At 34.4% G+C, this 23538-nt stretch overlaps 1 pseudogene; it reads right to left on the bottom strand.

The window, feature by feature from the left end:
* Nucleotides 1–211: 211 nt before the first annotated feature.
* On the bottom strand, nt 212–654 carry LOC113913596 (annotated as a pseudogene).
* Between the last annotated feature and the right edge of the window lie 22884 nt (nt 655–23538).

A 23538-nucleotide genomic window follows, 5' to 3' on the forward strand; every position in this document is an offset into this window, starting at 1 on the left:
GTAGTCATAGCAACCTCACTGTTTAAAAAAAATACCTCAAAACAACCTATATGTCTACCAAAGGAGAATGATTACGCATTTTATTGTATTTAATATGGAATAATTATAATTGTATATCATTAAATGAATGTATGCATTATTATACACAACATAGATGAATTCTACAAACTTTTTTTTTGTTTTTGTTTTGTTGTTTAGGTAGTTGACATCTTTATTGCTTTGGTGGTGGGGAGCAGGTATTCAGAAGCTCTGGGTGGGGGGATGGCTGCTTTATCCTCATCATCACAGGCTTCTGGCTAGATAGGATAGCACTGGCTCTATGAACAGTGGCCATGTGCAGATCTGGGCTGTCCTTGTTCTTGTGGATCATGTCCCGGTTGCTGCTGAGGGTAGTCTGGGTGTTCTTCTAATGGTGATCTGCTTGTAAGAGGTAGCAGGCTTTCTCGGACCAGATCTCTGTTTCTTGACCACCACTACACATTTTCCTTCCACAGCAGGCTCTACACCCACAGCCTTGTGCTAGATCAGCCTATTGTAGCAAAAAGAGTTGTGTGCTTTTGGGTTATTGGAGTCTTTGCTATATGTCTGCTTGTTCCTCTTGATCAGGAAACTGGAACAGGTGCTTGGGACCGCCCATTGCAGGTGGGTGGACATAATTGCAACTCCTCTCGCTTGGGTGGCTGGAGGCAGGAAGAGCCACAAACATATTTTTGATGAAAGAAGTCCAGTATAAAGTAATATGAAATGTAGGATTCCATTTATATAAAGTTTGAAACAGGTAAAAATATCTCTGTTGTTAGGAGTCAGTTGTTAACATCAGCAGGGGGTATCTTGACAGAAGGGGATAGAGGGGGTAATGTAGTATTGCTTGATGTAGGTTCTGGTTACATAGAGGTGAATATAATTTGTCAAAGTTCATCAAGCTGTACTCATGTTTTATGTTCTATTCTGTATGCGACTTACATTTCAGTATAAAATATACCTTCGTTAGATTGATCTGAAGCAAATATGCAAATTAGATTTCAATGTGAGTGGTAGAATTGCAGTGGTAGAATCGGTAGAATAAATTACTGTTATTTTCATCTATGAAACATTGACTACCGCAGGCATTTCCCTCTCACCATAATCATGTAGCCAACAGCATAAAATATATGGAACAGCTAGTTTCAGACATTGGATGATAGGCACTGAATTTCTATGATGCTTGAATACGGGAAACATTTAAGGTAAACCCTGACATTGTTCCAGCTTACCACAGAGAATGAGTTTCCAGATCACAGCACAGGGAGTGAGATTCCCCAAAGACTCCAGGTTTCAGTGACTTACAGAGGTTGGCATTTAGGGAGGGAGAAGTGGTTAGAATTCATGATGCTGAATATAGATAAATACAGAAAGGTAAGAGGCTGAGAGAGAGAGAGAGAGAGGGAAAGACCAACAGATCTTTAAAGAACACCTTTAAGTTTTTGGCTGAGTGTTGAACAGCACATACAAGAAAGGAACATCCCCAAAGTAAGTGAAAAAAAACAGTGGAAAGCAATAGACTGGACAATGCCCATGGCTCACAAAAAGGGAGAAACAGTTCATATTTCTATCAACGAGATTAAATAAACATCAAAATATATTACATATGTACAAATATATAAATGTATTAATATACATAAAATATCCAATATATCAATGGATATAATTTTCAGAAGAGTTTCACTTTACTAGTGGGCCTATATTAGGATTGGAATGAAGGCTACTCTGGACTCACCATAATAAAGTTTAAATATAAATCTAAGAGTAATCAAACTGATCTTCAAGTAACTTAACTGTGTGTCAGAAAAAAGATCATCACACTTTAAAGGAATATAACAACATAAACAATGTAAATTTGTAATGTCCAACATTCAACTAAAAATTTCAAGCCACACAAAGAGACAGGGAAGTGTGATACATAATCAAGAGAAATATGAATCAATAGAAACAGACCAGAAATGACAAAAATGATGGAACTAGGAGGCTATAACTTCAAAATAGTTATTTTAAGCCTTAGAATATACTCAAGGATGGAAAGAAAAGCATGAACTTCATCAGAGAAAAAGTTGGAGCTACAAAACTGGAAATTATACTGATAAAAAATTTTATTTCTTCAGTGAAAGATATACTAAAGAGAATTAGCAGAAAATTGAAAGCTGTGAAAGCAATAATAAAATTATAAAAAATAAAGCACAGATAAAAATATTTAAAAATAATTAACAGAATGAGGTGTAAAACATTTTTCACTCTAACAGATGAATAATTTTGTTCCAGAAGGGGCAAAAGGTGGAGAATATATAAGAAAATAGTAACAGAAAGTTTTCCAAATTTCCTTAAATTATATCCAAACTGCTAGCATAAGAAAAACACTACACAGGACACATCATTATCAAACTGCTGAAAACCAGTAATAAAAAGAAAGTTTAAAACTAAAGACGAAAAAGACACCTTACATATAAGACTAATAAAAAAATTAAAAAAGCAAACAGAAGTTGATAAAGCACATAACCCAGATATAAAAGTTTTTAAAAATACATAATTTTAGAAACAAACATAAGTTAATATTTTTAAAAACAACATTAAAATAGTGATTAAATTAAAATAACAAAATTGACATAAGAACTTGCATAGATACCACACAGATAATTTTACAAGCTTTTTTAGAAATAATTTTTAGAAGTAATTATTCCAATTTTATATAAGGTAGGCTAAATGATTTTGAAAAAGCATGATCAACCCTCCTCATTATATAAGAGTAGTGAAATTTTGCCTACCAAGCAAAGTCAGGCAGGTTGGTTATGTCTTTTCTACCTTAGTACAAATGAAATCCTATATGGCTTAACACAGACAGAGTGGCTGGGAAGTATGGACCAGCTTAGAGCAACATTATTATTTTAAAGAGATAAAGTCCAGAAAGAATCTACTACCAATTATGACTTGGAGGGACAAATCCTAAATTCATGAGAGAAAGGGATGGGAAGAAGAGAAAAAAGTAACATTTATTGAGGATCCAAAATGCACCATGAATTTTATATCCATTACTGCATTTTCCCATTCTTCATGGTCAATGCTAATATTACTAACCCATTTTACAGTGAGGAAACTGAGGCTCAGGGAAGCTAAAAGTCCTACTTACTACCATAGAAGCAATTAGTTTAACAGATGGGGCTTGAGCCTATATTTGATATAGTGTACTCTTTTTAGTTCCTAATCCAGTTGGCATTGTTACTAGGTTTTAAACTTGAAAGGTTTATTCATTCGTGGGTTAAATTATTAATTTAACAAGAATTTATAAAGAACCCACTATCATAGCTCAGAATGGAATTTTCTACTTTAAAGCAAACACTTCATTCAGTAAAACAGAATTTTTTTCAAAGACACAAACGTTGCTACTTTAAGAGCTTTTATATGTGTCTAAAGGAATAAAGCATCCCATTTCTAAACAACCCATTAGTATTTGCGATTAATTAGCATGAAGAATAATGAGGTGACTGAGACCAGAGTACCCTTGCCTTAATTGATTGCCTGAGTTCCTGGATTAATAAAATCCAATTATTTTCTTATGTAATTGGCACAAAGTTTTATTTGTATTTCCTTTTTAATAAATTTGCTAATGGTATAAGAAAGTAAACAAAACAAACTAATAGTAAATGAATACCAAGTTCAATTAAATCGCCAGGCCTGACCAAATATCCCTGTATACAGATTAGTTCAAAATCCTTATTTATCTGTAAAACACACACCAAGTTATTGGCCCCTGCTACTCTGACTTGTGTGTTGAAGTGGCAGCAAGAAAGCTTTATAGCTTTTTAGATAGAAGTGAAAGATCATAGCTCTCTGGAATTAGAGAAAGGCCAATCAGAGGAAATCTCTAGTTTTTCAAGACTGAACTTTAAATGAGAAACTAGAATAGAGTGGTTTCTGTGAGACTGATTTTAAGATGTCTCTCAAGTGACTCTAATGGTGTCTTCTGGAATCCTTTGCCAAATCAATCCCTGTTCCTGCTGTGGCTTACTTGCCCTTGTTTTCAGATTTGCACACCCTCAGTCCTGCCTCGCTTGGGTTTTTGATCTCCTTGCCTTCTTTGCATAACTTAACTGGCTTCAGTTTTGGGTTTTTGTGTTTCCTGCTTTCTTGATTAGCTGAAATACTAATTTATCTGTATAGATAGCACCCTCACTTCCTTTAGGTTTTTAGTTAAATGTCCCCTCCTCACTGTGTCTCTCTCTTATCATCCTATTTAAAATACTATCTCCTAAGGCTCCCCATTCCCCTTCCCTGCTTTATCTTGTTTGTTACAGTATTTGTCATGATCTAATGAGTGCATTATGTATCTTATTTATAGATTTTAGTTTCTGCTTTTCTCCCCTAAAATATTACTCTTGGGAGGCCAGGGATTTTGCATTTTATTTCCAGCTGTATCTCCTGCTCCTACATAGATCCTGTCACATATAAGTTGCTCAAAAATTATCTGTTGAGTGAATGGCTGGATAAGACTGTGGTGGACAGAATTACTGTTACAATTCTCCATTCCCTGACAGTAACAGGATTAGACATCTGTACCCTTCCCCATGTATCTTTGTATAGTGTTCTCCTACTTTGGGGATGAGGTGGGGGAAGGTTGCCATTCCTCAGCTAAGAGCTCGACCATGTAATTTGCTTTGGTCAATGGGCTTTTAGGAAACATAGTATAAATACAGTCTTGAAAAGCACCTGAACAATCATGCAGGCATCTCTTATACCTCTTCCATCACATGACAACGTACCCCAGGTTAATCAGCCAAACCCAACTAAGATCAGCAACACTGTTCAGCTGAGCCCAGCTTACATCTAACTATTTCTAGGAAACCCCCAGATACATGAGCTAAATAAACACATATTGTTTAAAACAATAAGCCACTAGGATTAGAGGTTTTTGTTTTATGGCAATAGCAACTTAAACAATGGACCATAAAACAAATTTTTTTAAAGGTCCGAAATGGTACAGTGGCTTCCTGATGAATGAACATGCTACATTAAATGAAAAAATAAAAACTGAATAATTCCTCTTTTATATTTTTACATGATTATTGGGAAGCTCATTAAGCTATAGTTATGTGTTTTAGCATAGATTTCAGAATATAATCATTCTCTTCTCCCATAAGCTGTTCATTTCTTACTTGGTTCTCTTTTTAATCTTTTTTTTAAAAGAGGTTATTTTTCTGTTTACATAAATTATTTCATATCTTTTTTTTATAAATAGGAGTTGTGTGAATTAACAATAATAGCAATTATTATAATACTGTACTTAGAATTTATATGTTGATGCTGCAACATAGGACTTATTAATCTTTAATTAATCTTATGGAGTCCACATTCTAGCCTATATATGATTAAGAGGGTAAGTTCTATCATCTATCTTCTGTGTCTTAATAGCTTAGATCTGAGCTGAGTAGTAAAAGGTATAGGACCTCTGAAATGAAACTAGATATTTTACTGACACCTAAATCATTAATTTTTGAACTGGTTTCTATACCATGGTAGTTAAATTAGTTCCTATGATAATTCATATAATAAAACATAAAGTCACAGGCCGTGAAATATTTCTATAATGTTATATTACCCTTCAATTTCCACAGTTAATTCACAACAAGCATTACTCTTCATATACAAACATCTCTGTCTGTCCATCTGTCTGTCTCTATCCATCTCTGTCTCTCTCTGTCTCCCTCTCTCACACAAACACACATGTATGCATGTACAAAAATTCACTTAGCAAAATATTAGTTTTTGAAACTTTCTCTTTTTCTCTCTGTTCAGTACTCCTAAGTATCCTGAATAAATCTAAATAACATACACAGAATCATTCTTTTTTTTTAATTTTATTTATTTATTTGACAGAGAGAGACACAGCGAGAGAGGGAACACAAGCAGGGGCAGTGAGAGAGGGAGAAGCAGGCTTCCTGCTGAGCAGGGAGCCCGATGCGGGGCTCGATCCCAGGACCCTGGGATCATGACCTGAGCCAAAGGCAGACGCTTAACGACTGAGCCACCCAGGCACCCCCACAGAATCGTTCTTAACTGCAAATAGATCCACGATTTCATTCATTGTATCAGCAAACTGGACCTGTGCTGCAAGTATAGTATAAAATTCATTCAGGAATTTAAAATTAAGTTAAACCCAAGGATTAAGTAGAAAAAAATAGGGAAGTGAGTTACAAACTATTATGTTAACTTTTTAAATTTTAGTAATAGAACTTATTTACTCATTAAGCTTTTTAAATTTACTGTTTTGAACTTACCACTTTTAAATTCAACAGAAGTGTTGTAAAAGAAAAGTGTAAAATTCACTTTGTTTCTAAAGCTTAATAAAGTTTGGACAGATCCTTTCAACTTATACTGATCTATTTTCAGCACAGAGATTAAATGTACTTGAAAATTTATACTACTCTTATCTGTATGAGTACTGAGACCACATTTTTGAACTTTGGTGAAAGTAGAAATGAGACTGAATAAGATCAGAACTGAGGAATTGAATTGGAAATAGAATTAATCACCAAAGTATGGCAACCAGAAATAAAACACAGATTGCTAGATGAATCAAGTGAACTTGGCCTTCTACCAATTTGATAGAAGATAAATGATGTTAAGGGATTGAAAATACCATTTATACCCCAAGTTTGAAGGTTTCTGTTTTTGATTCCAGGTAATTTCTCTTTGGAGCAGGATCTCAACCAATTGTTGAGGTTAAAGTGTACATGATCTGAAATGTGTTCCACAGAATTTCAGTGTTCTACTATGGTTTCCTGGGTTTATAGAAGAAATGCAGTCCTGTTGGAAAACTGAGCACTAAAAGGAAAACAAGATCTTATGAGATACAGAGGTCCGAGTAGAGGGACAAGAGCAACATGATTTGGGAAGAACGGGTTGTGATAGAATTGACATGAGTTGGCTCATGTTCTTCATCAGTGCTTCTCTTTAACTTGTTTTGTCAGTGAATATTTAATGAGCATCATTACTGTGCTCAAGTCTAGGAGGCAGTGTTCAACAATGTGTCCACCCTAAGTGTGGTATCTACTGGAGGAAGATAGTCAAATAATTAGGTAATTATAATAGATTGTGACATATACTGGTTCTTGATAATAACAGTGCCATCAGTATTAGATCCCTTCTACTGTCAGGTGGAAACTCCTAAAAGACTTCATAACCACAGACAGAATTTCTTCAGGAACTGGTTAGAATAGAGCTAATCTTGTAATGGTTTTATTTACTAGCTTGGGTAAGTTGCTAGCTGATTTAAACTTGAATTATCCCATTTATGAAATGGATAACAGCATTAAGTCACTGAACTTAGTGATACTAAGTAACACTGCATTGAAAGAGATTAGTAGAGTGCCTGGCACATCTTAATTGTGCAATATTTATTAGGATTACTATTTATAATGCTATTATTATTAGATATAACTGAACAAAACTAAGGAAAGAGGGGTTAGTGTACAATAGAAAATATCATACATGGACTGTATACAAAGTCTGGAAGGTAAGAGTTAAAATCTCAAGAGGAGTTTACCATAATTCACGTGAATCTTTCATGCTGAAAAGCAAAACTAATATTCTTCATAACCTGATCACAAAAACATCAATAAGCATTTTACCATGGATTTGCATCCTTTCTAGCCTTATTTAACTCTAGATTGCATGAACTACGCAAGTTACTCCAACCTCTTTTCCCTCATGAATAAATTCATTCCCTATTTAACTTTACTTCATATGATACAGCATATTACATTTTGGAAATATGAGGTTCCAGAAGTGTCACACAAATATAGAGCTCTAATGCTTTCTGATCACTCAAAACCCAGGGTTAAAAAACATAATAATCCTAAATAGAGATGGACTGATAGAATGCTAGGAGATATTGCTGCTGCTAAGTTTAATAAAATATGATTGACATGCTTAGATTTATCATGGGAAAGATCACATTTTTATAACAATCCAAAATGACAAGGAGCAAAATTTGCTGCCAGTGAGTGGAATGAGAAACACAATGCTCTGTGTTCTGTAGCAGAGCATTAGCAACCCAGCATTGGAATAGACAATGCTTGTTTCTCGCAGAGACCTCACACCTTCCTTCATGAGTGTAGCTCCCAAGACCTGTCTCTATTATCTACACTGCTTTGCACTCTGCTCTCTCCCTCTCACTCAGGCTATTACCATATTCGCTGGGAGGACATTGGTTCTTATTCCTAAAAGCTTTCAACTCGACAAGTTGATTTTCAGAAAGATGACAGTTGAAATTCCCAAAGACTAGAAAACATTTTGGTAGGAGTTAGTTCAGAATGGAAAGGCATGGTCTTCTTTTCCCCTTTAGTATTTATGTTTACTTAAGCATTATTCTCTTTGCCCAAAGAAAATGAGAATTTAAAAGGGAAACACAACACATGTTCATAGAAGCATTATTCATAATAGCCCAAAAGTGGAAAAAAAACCCATAAATTTCCATCAATGGATGAATGGATAGATAAAATGTAGAATATCCTTACAATGGGATATTATTAAGCAATAAAAATAAACGAAGTATCGGTACATGCTACCACATGGATGAACCTTGAAAACTTGCTAAGTGAAATAAGCCAGTCATAAAAGATGCATATGGTATGATTCTATTTAAATGATATGTCCAAAATAAGCTGATCTACAGGGACAAGAATAGATTAATGGTTGCCTAAGGCTGGAGGTGGGAGTAGAGTAAAAAAACAGAGCGACTGCTAATGGGTATGGGTATTTGGGGATGAGGAGTAATAAAAAAAAGTGTTCTTAAATCGATTATGGTGATTGTGGTTCAACTCTGTGACTATACTAAAACCATTGAGTTATATACTTTAAATAGTTAGATATATGGTAAGTGAATTATATCTCAAGAAAGCTGTTATTAAAAAAAGACATTGATAATGAGAGCTACCTCTGTGGGTTGCCTGTGAGGGTAAACAAGGGCATATAAAATGCAGCACCATGTCTAATAGATATATAGCAAATGATATAGTATTTTTTACTTCTTCCCTAACTTCCCAGGGTGTTTCCATAGAGAAGTCTAAGATTAGAAAGCAGTGGTTATATTTTCTTAAGGCCCTATAAACTCGGATTCAAGGCTATGTATGATTATGCAACTAGCACATAATGGAAGTTAACCTTCAATTACTTTTTCTGACTGTGTTATTTGCTCTTTCCACTATACCCCAATGAACCAGTTCCAACACAACTTATTTTTCCTTCTCTTATGATTTTCGTAAAGTCCTAAAGGCTGGTTCCCATTCGATAATAGTAATAATATTTTTATTTTCCTATATGCCATTTCTGAAAGTATGCATGTCATCTTTTATATTTTCTCCATTTTGCTCTAATTAGATTTTACTTCAATAAATCAATTGTAACTTTTATAATTTTACTATTTTATCTCCACATTACCCCTAAAATTCAATTTCTATAGTAAAGAGATTCAAGATTATTCTGTAGTCTTAAATTGAAACATTTTCTACAGCTAGGATGTTGCTTTTTTAAAGCATGCTAAATTTGGTGAGGCTTGGTGGGAGATGGAAAGCTTTATGAGGTTACATTGGTTTGATTGCATTATCTAAGTTTCTTCTTTGCTTAAAAAATTCTTCAGTTTCATGCTGCTCATAAGTTATATGTTAATGTTAAACATTTTACATTCTGAACTGTATCTGAAGATATAAATACTGTTTGGGATCAATTACTATGAAAATTGTATTACTGACTTTTTATGTCTATCATTAAGAGAGTCTTATTTTTGAGGCTGGTGTCAGGCTTTGGCAAGAAGAAATCATAAAATTTAAATCATAGTGTTCATAAGTTAAAAGACACTAGGTTTTTGGAATCATGTAAAGTCACAACTTGTTCAAGTTGATTCTTTAGGTGACAAGAGGTTATGGTGCTAAGCACTAGTTCATTTTTGACTCAACTTGATTTAGGGATAGATTCTCATCGTGTGCCCTTCAGTATGGTAGCCACTAGTCACATGTGGCTATTTAAATTAAAATTAATTGAAAATTCTGTTTCTCAGTCTGAAGAGCCACTTTTCAAGCGTTAATGGTGATTGTGTTGAAAGCAAGCATAAAACACTTCTTTCATTACAGAAAATTTTATTGGACTGTATGCCTTGATTATCTAGACTAGTCATTTTTTTTTTCTGGATTCAGTATTTTGGAAATGTAATGAAATCTGATCCAAAAGAATAAATAAATTAAGAGTCTGCCTCTTTCAAGCAATCACCCATAATATTGTTTGCTAAATTGAGCTTTGGAAATTGTTGCTTAAATGTTCTTTTCCTTGAAGATTATTAGAAGTTCAATTACTTAATGTTGCAATCTAAAGACAGAGTCATAACTAAAAGAAAAAGCTCAGTTTCATATTGTGACTGACATCATCCCTTAAAAACTAAAGAACTGCACAGAGGCTATTTAACTTCTACTGAAGAATTGATGATAATAATTTAATTATAACAATAATAAAATTGAGAGTTGATACTTGAGAGTATCAAGTGCAAAAAAAAATAAAGTATCAAATGTGATCACATATATCACCTCATTTAATCTTCAAAAATATCCATGTATCAGACACTACTCTTGTACCAATTTGAGAGAAATAAAGATCAAGTAAATCACCAAAGATAATTCACAATTTGCAACAATTTGAATCAAGGATTATACTTACTTCTGTTTGATTAAGTTCAGATTTAAGTTTTGTTAGATACCGAAAAATGGATGAGATATGTCACAATTATAAAAATTTTATTATGAGAAAATGTTAAGGCAGATATAACCATACACCCAACTTGCCTGATAAAAGAAAACAAATATTTGCAAATCACCTTTGCACACTTGAAATTCTTTACCTTCCTAGAATACAAAAAACAAAAAAGCAAACAAAAAAAAGTTACAAAAAGCAAACCTATATGGTGCCTGGGTGGCTTAGTGGTTAAGCGTCTGCCTTCAGCTCAGGTCATGATCCCAGGGTTCTGGGATGGAGCCCCACACTGTGCTCCTTGCTCAGCGGGGAGTCTGCTTCTCCCTCTCCCTCTGCCTACTGCTCTCCTTGCTTGTGCTCTCTCTCTCCCTCTCTCTCTCTCATTCATTTTGTCAAATAAATAAGTAAATCTTTAAAAAAAGCAAACCTGTATTACTAAATGATTTCTAGAACATTATGTGAATTTTTTTTCATTGAAACTATCAGTAGCAAGCCATCAGTTTCCCTGTGACTTTGCTTTTGAATTTATTTGAGCTGATATCCTTTCTTTTTTATATAAATTGAGATACACAAACACATATTTTGACCTTTAACATCTCTGGGAATTTTTAAAAAATATATCTAAACTCTGTACTTTAAATTCTTGTCTGTAAAATGTGGTGGTTAGTGAATCTATTCTACTAATCTTTTAGATTTGTTGGGGATAGGGAAAGTTGAATCAGATGGCACGTATGAAGGTGTTATGTAAGAATCTAAAGCATTATGTTTGGATGGGTATAATTTACAATTCTTGTTTTTCTTTCCAGTTCACTTTCCTTACCAGCCCAAAATGCAATGATCTAAGAAGTTGAAATAATGTATCCTAGGAGTCTATTGATCACTCTTTTCTTAAAGAGCCAAAATATCCTACTGTTCAAAACCAAATTCACCACACAACAGCACCAAACAGATCTATGTTAGCACTCAATTCATACACGCATACACACATACACACACAATTCTACATAAAATTCATTTCTTTGTGCATATATAATTCTAAATAAAGTGTTCAGCCAACAACAAATCTAATTCTGACAATAGCCCGATAGCTAAGAATCACTAAGAAGTTTATTCTTTTCCTGAATTTTATTATACTAAGAATTCAGGCTAGATTTACTTATAAAGATGGAAGTTCAGTAACTTTTAGTGCTTTAAACATATCTTTTTCATTTCACAAAATACCTCAGTGGGGTCTTAAAACTCTCAGTATTTGGTTAAGCATATAAAAGTTATACAGAACAAGAGATTTTTATTTTTAATTACTGACATTCTTCTAGATGATTCCAAAATAATAAGCCTTACCACGTAGGATTTTCTTCCTCTCTGAATATCTTAAAGACCCAACTTTCAGGTGGCTTGATGTAGTAGAAAAAGCACTGATGAAAGAGAGAGAAAACCTGAATTTAAGTACCATTTTGGCTCTAGATTTGTTTCAGAATGACTGTTTCCTCATCTATAATTGGGGCTCTGATACCTTCCTCAAAAGGCTGTTTTGTGGTTGGAAGGAGATGAGGTATACAAAAGAGCTCTACAAATGTAATGAATTACAATTATCATTTTCATTAATGTAATGTTTGGCAAAGGGAAATAGAAATAGCATGACCGATTAGCTTTTGAAAGGGACTCAGCACCCACATGACCTGCACTTCTTTTCTTCTTTTTTATTTTTAAAGATTCCAGAGCTCACTGTAATATTTCCTTTAACTGCGACATACGTAGCATAATTTTCTTTCAAAATATAATGAAAAATTAGCTTTTAACCATCCTCAGCAAATTGTCTTTAATTTTTGTTTTCTTTATTCTTAGTGACATTTGTGACTTTTGAGATTCTGCAATGCAATGGAAGCCAAAATTATTAATACAGTTGACTTTTCAAATCATGAACTAATTAATTAACTCCTCACATGCCGAGACTCTAATTTTGTTGTGCTTTTCCACAATGACTAGCACACTGGACATTAAATGAACACCATTCAGTAACAACTCAGATACAGACGGTAGTGTGAAAAAGCATACATTTCAGTGAACAAGTTTCTTCCTCTGAGTCTGAAAATTAAGTCTAATACCAGAATTAAAGTAAATGGTACATGGGGTGCCTGGGTGGCTCAGTTGTTAAGCATCTGCCTTCAGCTCAGGTCATGATTCCGGAGTCCTTGGATTGAGCCCCTCATTGGTCTCCCTGCTCTGTGGGAAGCCTGCTTCTCCCTCTCCCACTCCCCCTGCTTGTGTTCCCTCTCTTGCTGTCTCTCTCGCTGTCAAATAAATAAATAAAAATCTTTAAAGAATAAAAGTAAATGGTATAATAAAAGTTTATTTTTGTTTATTTTTTATATTTTTATGTTTGCACAATTTGTATTTTCATTATTTTTTAAAATTTTATTATGTTATGTTAATCACCATACATTACATCATTAGTTTTTGATGTAGTGCTCCATGGTTCATTGTTTGCGTATAACACCCAGTGCTCCATGCAGAACGTGCCCATCACCAGGCTAACCCATCCCCCACCCCCTCCCCTCTAGAACCCTCAGTTTGTTTCTCAGAGTCCATAGTCTCTCATGGTTCATCTTCGCCTCCAAATTCCCTCCCCTTCATTTTACCCTTCCTACTATCTTCTTCTTTTTATTTAACATATAATGTATTATTTGTTTCAGAGGTACAGGTCTGTGATAGAAGTTTAAACTAATTTCCATAAAGGCCGGCAAAAAAATATAGTAACCATGAAGGAAAATTTAAATGAATATTAACTGTACAAAATCACAATAATAATTTTCCATATGGTAAAAAGTAAAATAAGAATTAAAACACACAACTACAGTTATGTATAAGGAGGGGAGTTCATGGTGGAATCTGTAGTACTTCTTCAGTATAGAGAGAGGGTAAAATGATTGATTACATTTATATTTTGATAAGGGAGCATGTACATTGTAATTTCTCAGATAACCAATAATATATTTTATCCTGTAGGTAGGAAGAAAATGAGTTTTAAAAATATTTAATCAACCCAAAAGAAAGCAAAATGGAGAGAAAAAGAAACATAGAACATGCAAGACATATAAAAAAGCAAAATATATGATGATAGTTATCAAAAGTATATGAAAAATTATATTAACTGTAAACAGATTAAATTCTCTGATTAAAGTACAAAGATTAGGGCACCTGGGTAGCTCAGTTTGTTAAACGTCTGCCTTTGGCTCAGGTCGTGATCTCAGAGTTCTGGGATCAGGCTCCCTGCTCAGTGGTGAGCTGCTTCTCCTTCTCCCACTCCTCTTGCTTGTGCTCTCTCTCTGTCAAATAAATAAATAAATCTTTTTAAAAAATGTACAAAGATTATCACAAAGCAAATTTTAACCATATGCTGTTTTCAAGAGACAAAGATAAAATGTGCACACACATTTTAAGTTAAATAAAGTTACAACTTAACCCAGGAAATGACAAACAAAATAATTTTGGAATTGTTTTATTAAAGTTAAAATAATATTCATAGAATTATTATAAATAAAAAGGGTCACTGTATAATGATAAGTTCATATTTACTAAGAACATATTATAATTTTAAAATGTATATGCCTCTGATGATATAGAATCTGATTATTTTTAAAGAGAATTAAATGAATATATTTTTAAATTGACAAAATGTATTCATAATGAGTGATTTTTCATGTTTATCTCTATAATTGACAGAACAAGCAATGACTATAACTGTAAATCTATAATTGACTAAGAATAAGAAACCTATCCAAGATACAGAAGATTTCAACAGCACAACTAACAAATAATTTTACCATACACACACACACACACACACACACACACACACACACACACACACACACAGAGTGCATCCAACAGCTATAGACACTAGGGTGTTAAGATTAACAAGCTAATAGATTTAGACTTGCTAAACTTTTTAGAAAATAATTTACATAAAATAAATGCTGTCTATTATTGTTATGGTTTTAAGACACTTCTATGAACTCTTCCTTTCCTACTTCTCTAAACTTTTCTCTTGCCAATTCATCTCTTGATTTAAATATTCAAGTAGATTCTTATAAAGCTTATAGTTTCCTGCAATCACATTCAGTTTCATGCTCCTCTGATTTTGTCATTTCAGATCCCTCTGCCTGGAATATTCTAGGTTGTTCCTACTCTGGTGCATACTGTATTATGATTCAGCTTTATGAAAATAACTTCTCTCTTTTTTTTTTCCTTGTAATCAGCATTCTCTATACCAATGCAAGTGACTTGGTAGAAATGCCCTTCCAATACCTAATTTATTTGATAACTCTGACTGTTGCTTCAATAGTAATAGTTTCTTAGACTTGTTGCTCAGTGCATAAAACTAAGTTTTTTTTATTTAGTCTTCTCCCTGTGCTGAATTTCTATCTTTAGTAGCCATCCTGCTCCCAAATTTAGAAATCTTTGCTAATTCACACACATGAAATATAATTTCTGTTGCCTAGATTCTTTCTTCCCCTCATATCTAAACCCATCCTTCTCTTTTAACCAAACACCTATATTAGTCATATATTAATCATGTATTCTTCTATCTTTTCTCCTAGAACTCAACAAGTTAGCTTTCTTCCAAGATGCAAGCAACTCCCCAAATTATGCCTCCTACTTGAAGTTAGCTCTGATTATTTGAAGATTGGCCCAAACTCTATTCTGCTTCTCATAAACATAGTGAAGAATGCAGGTATACATTCTTGCCAAATATGTGAAACATGAATAAATTATATGACTTAGGTTGCAAATTCACAGAAAAAAAATCAAGCATGCTTTAAACAGTCCTTAAAATATTACCTACTACATATTAAATCATTCAGCAAGTTGGTGGATCTTTTTTTTTTTTTTTTAGTGTTGGTGGATCGTATGTGCCAGCTGTTTTTTCAGTCATAAGGGCTTCTGTTTTCTCAAGAAAGAATGTGGCAATCCCTAGTCCCTGATGCTTATATTACTATTATTATTACGCTGCTTACCTTATACTCATGTGGATGTTTGGTTCTATAATTTTAAAACAAAGTGAAGGTGAGATTTCTATGAGGTTGAAGATACTGCAAAGGTATCTTTAAATTAAAAGATAAAAGAAACAGATTCATTTTGATCTATCAATGATAATTACTTCTCTTCAGTTAAAGTGCATTGAAATAGCTGGGAACATTTTATTATTATCCTAAAGTAGGAAATTATACTCTTTGAAATACCAAGTTTTCAATATTTAATTTTAGAAATAATGCCAGCTCCTATGTCCTGTTAACATTAGAACAGAGAAAATCAATAGCTCCTAACAGGGTGATGTGTCACCTGAGAAAGGTTATCTTTACTATGAAACTGTGCCAAATGTATTAACTAATTTTCTTATTATTCTTAGACCAAAAACATAATTAAGTTCATAAACCTATGGCAGTTGGTAGGGTTTAAATTTAGTTACCCTCAAATGGAAGTTGGGAGGACTACATATTGAACTGATTTTGCTGAGATATATAAAACAAGAGTGGCTCCATTCATTTATTTATTTAATTTAATTTAATTGTATTATGCTGTTAGTCACCATACAGTACATCATTAGTTTTTGATGGAGTGCTCCATGATTCATTGTTTTCATATAACAACCAATGCTCCATGCATTCGTGCCCTCCTTACCATCACCAGTCTAACCCATTCATTTATGTATTCACTTTTAAACCTCTTTTTGGGCGCCTGGGTGGCTCAGTTGGTTAAGCAACTGCCTTCGGCTCAGGTCATGATCCTGGAGTCCTGGGATGGAGTCCCATATCGGGCTCCCTGCTCAGCGGGGAGTCTGCTTCTTCCTCTGACCCTCTTCCCTCTTGTGCTCTCTGTCTCTCATTCTCTCTCTCTCAAATAAATAAATAAAATCTTTTAAAAAAATAAAAAATAAATAAACCTCTTTTTCCCTTGACTTCTTCATCACAGCAAAGATGAACTATGCCCACCCACTTGTTCAAACCAAAAACCTAAGGATCCCCTTTAATTTTTCATTTCCCCTCCCCTACCAAATTCAATCCATTAGTAAGTTGTTGGTTCTACTTCCTGACACATACTGTATTTTATAGTTCCTTTCCACATCCATTGCAGGTTGTTATTATCTCCTATCTTACAACAGACTCTTAACTGTTCTTCCTTAGCTTTCCCTTGCCCTCATGTAATAGTTAACTTTATGTATAAATAAGTCACCAGATGCTTCAGATTACAGTTCTCTAATAGCTTCTTAATGAACTTAAGATAGAATTAAAAACTCCTTATCAAAGCGAACAAAAGACTTAATAGGGAATAAATCTTGCCCCCGCACTTGACCACATGCTGTCAACCTCTCAACAACAACCAGTCACACTGGTGTTCTTTCTGTCTCTTGAACATGTACATACATCTCATTCTCATGTTTGCCCTTTCTATTCCCACCTAAAAAGAATGCTTTTCTCCCAGCTATTCCTTTGCTGTTTTTCCCCCCAAATGTTAATACTTCAGAGAATTCTTTTATGGTTACTTTTCTAAAGTAACCTCCCAAAACACACAGAATCAATTTTGTTTCATTTCACATGTCATTACGTGAAATTAGTATCCTCCCTGTTTATTGTGGACATATCTTCCAATATAAATCTTGCTTGTCTCAAGCACTACTTTATCTGGAAGATAAGGATAGCTTGCATGTGGCAGAAGAACATCAAACACTCCTTTAATAAATGAAATCCAGTATTTTTTTAAGAATTTTTATTTATTTACTTGACAGAGAGAGAGAGAGAGAGAGCACAAGCAGGTGGAGTAGCAGGTAGAGGGAGAGGGAGAAGCAGGCTTCCCGCTGAGCAAGAAGACAGATGTGGGGCTTGATCCCAGGACCCTGGGATCATGACCTGAGCCGAAGGCAGTCACTTTACCAACTGAGCCACCCAGGTGCCCCTGAAATCCAGTATTTTTGATAAAAGTTAAAATTTAATCTTGACTCTTAATAGAAAACATAGATTCTACATGAAAACTATTATTCTGAGAATTCTGAAAAATGTGAAATCTCAATTTATACATCCCCAAAATGAAAGTCTATAAGCACTTGACCTTCTTAGCATAGGGATAATAGACCCTGGGATGTTACTGCTGCCTTGAAACTTTGATTCCATTTCTGTTATGTGGTGAAGAAAATTATCATTCAATGTAGAGCATATCACTTTACTAGATTTGAAAGTTGTTAATAAACCTAAAGCCCAAAAGTGGCAGAAAGCCTAATTATGTAGAACATGGTGAAAACAGATGCTCACTAACATATAATAGATTGCGTAAACTGTCAGAATTCATCGCAGCTGAGAGCATCTGAATGACAAGACTGGGCTGTTTTGGAGGTCTGGCACATGATGACAAACAGAATTGTAGGATGCCTCTCTTAGGGTTACAGTATGAGTGATTAGAGTCCAAAAGTTTTGGTTCCCGGTTGTTCTTGCTGCTAACGCTAAGTTCTTATGACGCTGGAATTGCTCAGTGTTTTGAAGGAAGAGCCAAAATTGCCAAAAGGAACCATATATATTCTAGCAAATACTGTGAAAATTAAAAAAAAAAAAAAAACTGAGAGAAAACATGTAGAACAAAACTTGACATTACATGATCACCTGAACTCTAAAGAGACTCAACTCAGTTTTTAAAGCCCTATTGATATATTATTGAAACAGAAAGTGCACACATTTAATATACAGTTGACCCTTGAACAACACAAGTTTCAAATGCATGGGTCTAATATATATGGCTTTCTAAAACAAATACAGTATAGTACTGTAAATATATTTTCCTTATTATTTTCTTATAACATTTTATTTTCTGTAGCTTACTTTATTGTAAGAATACAATATATACTACATATGACATGCAAAATATGTGTTAATCAACTATTTATGCTACTGGTAAGGCTTCAAGTCAATACGCTATTATTAGTTAAGTTTTGGGGGAGTCAAAAGTTATATGTGGATTTTTGACTGCATGGAGAGCCTGCACCCCTAACTCCTGCATTGTTCAAGGGTGAACTGTATACATCTTGATGAGTTTAGACATATGTAAACACCAGTGATGCAATCACCACAATCAATGTACTAAACCTTCAAAAATTTCCTTGTGTTCTTTCATGTGTGTGTATGTGTGTGTGTGTATGTGTGTGTGTGTTTGGTGGCAAGAACACTTAACATGAGATATATCCTTTAAATATTTTTTCCAGCTTGATGGAGATATTATTAACATAATATGTAAGTATAGTTGTACAACATGATGACTAGATACATGAATACATTCAAAATGATGACCACAGTAAGGTTAGTTAATACCTCCATTCCCCCACATAATTATCCTTCCTATTTCTAATGATAACACTCAAGATTAACTCTCTTAACTACTTCAAGTATATAATACAGTATTGTTAATTATAGTCATCTTACTATATATGACATCCCCAGAATTTATTCATCTTATTGCTGAAAGTTGGTATCCTTTGACCATCGTCTCCCAATTTCTCCCAGCCCCCAGCCCCTGGCAACCACCATTCTACTCTATTTCTATGAGCTCAGTTTTTTAGATTCCACATGAGTGACAAAAGTGTATTTGTCTTTCTATATCTGACTTATTTTACTTTCCATAATATCCTCAATGTCCTTCTGTGTTGTTGCAAAAGGCAGAATTTTCTTCTTTTTATGACTGAATAATATTCGTATCTATGATATATAATATTTACATATATTATATATATATAATTTTTGCTATACACTCATCCTCTAATGGACACTTAGGTTGTTTCCATGCCTTGGCTATTGTAAATAATGCTGCAATGAGCATGGGGGTGCAGATATCTCTTAAATATGGTGATTTGATTTCCTCTGGAGATACACTTAGAAGTGGGATTGCTGGATCAAATGGTAGTTCTGTTTTTAATTTTGTTGAAGAATCTCCATACTCTTAACCATAGCAGCTGAACTAATTTCCCATTTTCACCCACACTGTACAAGACTCTAGACACATTAACATGCACATGTTGTATTGTTAACTATAGGTACTATGCAGTACAGCAGATCTCTACAACTTACTTATCTTTTGCAACAGAAACTTTGCACCCATTGACCGACAGTTTCCCATTTCCTGTGGTCTTCAGCCCCTGCTAACCACTGTTGGATTCTCTGCTTCTATGAGTTTGACTATTTTAGAGACCTCATATAAGCGTAATCATGCAGTATTTGTCCTTCTCTGACTAGGTTATTTAACTTAGCATAATGTAATATCTTCAGGGTTCATCCATGTCACAAATGGCAGGATTTCCTTTTTTTAAAGCGGAATAATAATTGATTGTATGTATATTACCACATTTTCTTTATCCATTCATCTGTCAATTGACATTTGTGTTGTTGCCATACCTTGGCTTTCGTGAAAACTGCTGCAATGAACATGTTAGTACAGATATCTCTTTGAGATCTAGATTTCAATTCTTTCAGATATATATCCAGAAATAGGATTACTGGATCATATGGTAGTTCTACTTTTAATTTTTTGAGGAAATTCCATGCTGTTTTCCATACTGGCTGCAGCATTTTACATCCATTCTACACTCCCATTAACAGTATATAAGGATTCCTTTTTTTCCACACCCATGCCAATATTTCTTATCTTTATTTTGGTAAGTCATCCTAATCCTAATAGGTGTGAGTTCATATTTCAATGTGGTTTTGATCTGTGTTTCACTGATGCTTAGTGATGTTGAGCACCTTTTCATCAACCTGGTGTCCATTGGTATGTCTTTGGAGAAAGGTCTATTTAAGTTCTTTCTCCATCAAATTGGTTTTAAGTCAAGCCAGAACTAGCCTCAGTTACCCAGTCCTCTCTGTTCTCCCCTCTTTCCAATAGGCCACATTTGATTTCTTTGAAAGAATCTTAATTTTTAAAATTTAGTCATAAAATGCTGAAAATAAATTATGTGATCCATATATAATTGGCTCATCATATATTGCACTACTATAATACAGGGGCTCTGAAAATGACCTCTCATGTTCAGATTTGCATATAGTAAAATAAGCCAACCAGAGTGTAAACTCACTAGAATGTAAGTTCCATCAGTGCTGATATATTAATTGCCAAGGCCAGATTTTTTTTTCTTTCTCCCCCTCGTGAGTAGGTATTATAAAGAAAGTTGAGTTTTTTTGTAAAAGCAATGGGAGTTCAGAGACGAGGTTTTATACTGGTGTTGGGGAGCTGGAGTGTAATTAGTTATTAATCAGCAATTTTTGGTATTGATGGAAGTCAGAGCAGCAAGATGTAGGTATAACAGTTTGACTACTATAAAGCTGTCCAGGGGAAATAACACTAAGCCCAGAGTGCTGAAGAATCCTCTTGCTATGTGGGATTTAAGCAAATGAGGAAGGAAAAGATCATACCACAGGGGTTCATTTGCATATTCCCTTGAAGCCTGTATAACAGTGAGAGAATGGACAGTGGATATCTAGTGATCTGTATTACTGAAAGATAACTCCATCAACATTTTTAAAATTGGAAATTACAGGGCGCCTTGGTGGCTCAGTCGATTAAGCGTCTGCCTTCACCTCAGGTCATGATCCTGGGGTCCTGGGATTGAGCCCAGCATCGGGCTCCCTGCTCAGTGGGGAGCCTGCCTCTCCCTCCCTTCCCCCCCCTTCCCCCTGCTCATGCTCTCTCTCTTTCAAATAAATAAAATCTTAAAAAAAATGGAAATTACAGAATGTAACCCAAGCTAACTTATTCAAAGAAAAAGTATTGATTCATTACATGAAACAAGTCTGGAGTGAATCTAATGTGAGGAAAGGCAGACTCCAAGGCCATTGATTATATTTTCTCTACCTCAGTTTCTTCATCTGCAAAATAGAAAAAAAAATATTAGCATTTATTTCATAGGCCAATTATAAAAATTAAGTGAATTGCCATATGTAATGTATTAATGAAAATGCCTATTACAAATAAGTGTTACCTATAATTATTTATTTTTTAAAGATTTTATTTATTTATTTGACAGAGAGACAGCGAGAGAGGGAGTACAAGCAGGGGGAGTGGGAGAGGGAGAAGCAGACTTCCCGCTGAGCAGGGACTTGATCCTAGGACCACAGAATCATGACCTGAGCCAAAGGCAGACACTTAATGACTGAGGCACCCAGGCACCCCTATAATTTTTTTTTTAATTAACAAAGATATTTTTCATGACCTACAGAATAATTTGTGCATGGTTTGGTTTTCTTTCAGGAGAGACTCTACTAGTGAGGAAACTAAACATTTCAATGAAACTAAAATATAAAGACTTCAACACAATTAAAAAGGACCATTTTGAATGAAAAAATCAATAAAATATTTAATAATTATGCTGTCTTCCTAGGATAGGAAACTCCTCCTTTGGTAATTGTTAAGAGGAATTATATCTCAATTTAATTTTTAAACCTGAAACATATTAAAGCATTCCATTTTAAGTTCTGTCCCCTTGTTTAATATTCACAATCATTGGTATTTACAAATATGTGAGCAAAGAATGTGAATGAAACAGGTGAGTAGGGCATATTTTAAAACTCTTATGGCAGTATCTTACAGGGCATGTTCAACAAACAACCAAATAACACAAGTAGTAAATCCGGCAAATGTTAAAGCATATGCTGAAGGCACAAGCTTTAAGACTCAGTCAAGTGTAAAATCCCTTAACTTTCAGGCTTCCTTGCCCCAAACACATCACTTCCTTTACCCTGATACCCACACTTCCCTCCTTCCTTTTCATTTTAAGCAGAGTGGTTTCTCTCTGCCTGACCAAGTTGGATTCTCCATGTGTGGATTGATTCCAGTGCTCTCCCAGTCTCATAAAAACATGCTCAACCTTTCTTCTCCTTCCCTCTGTCAGGTTCCTAAAAATTCTCCCTCTCCATGTGCCTTTCTGCCTTCTGCTAATCATTGTATTAGATAATGATTAACTTTCCTATATTAAAAACTATTCCTTCACCCTGCCTCTACAGTAGTCATGTCCTTTGTCTCTGTAACTTAGTAAATCTCAGTAATTCACAAGACAGCTCATACTCAGTAGTAGCTCCTGATATCTCATTCCTCTTTCTTCACTGCCGTCCGATTTTCATGTTTTCCACTTCAGCCTTGGACAATTTGCCTAATATTTAGCCTTAGTGTTTTTTATGAAGTTTTTTTATTTTTATTCCAGTATAATTCACATACATTGTTATATTAATTTCAGGTATACAATATAGTGATTCAGCAATTCTATACATTACTCAATTCTCTAGCCTTAGTTCTGCTATTTGCAAAGAGAAATGTCACACCTACTTTTTAGAGTTATTGTGAAGATTTAATGAAATCGCATAAATGAACTTTTATGTGCAATGCCTGGCATTTTAGAAGCAAGCTAATAAATCTTCCTTAATTAATAATAATGACATATTTACTGAATAAATTTAAAGTTATTCTTGTGAAATTTTACCAATAGAATGTAAGTAGAAAACTGTACATGGGAAATTGATAAGGCATGAAGGTGAGCATATTTTCAGGAGTGAGTATTTATTTCATGGTAGTGGTAGTGGAGGAGACCCCGTTATTTCGGTAGATTGACACTTTATGAATCTCTTCAAATTTCCACCTGCAGCAGAGACTAGTACCTGCCTATCAAAGATTCATGTTTCCTTACTTTTTCATACACGTATTTCCGAGAACAGCTACCCAGGCTGAGGCTACGTTTAGTACACTGAGAGG

Source organism: Zalophus californianus, chromosome 11, assembly GCF_009762305.2.
Source record: "Zalophus californianus isolate mZalCal1 chromosome 11, mZalCal1.pri.v2, whole genome shotgun sequence".
Lineage (NCBI taxonomy): Eukaryota > Metazoa > Chordata > Mammalia > Carnivora > Otariidae > Zalophus > Zalophus californianus.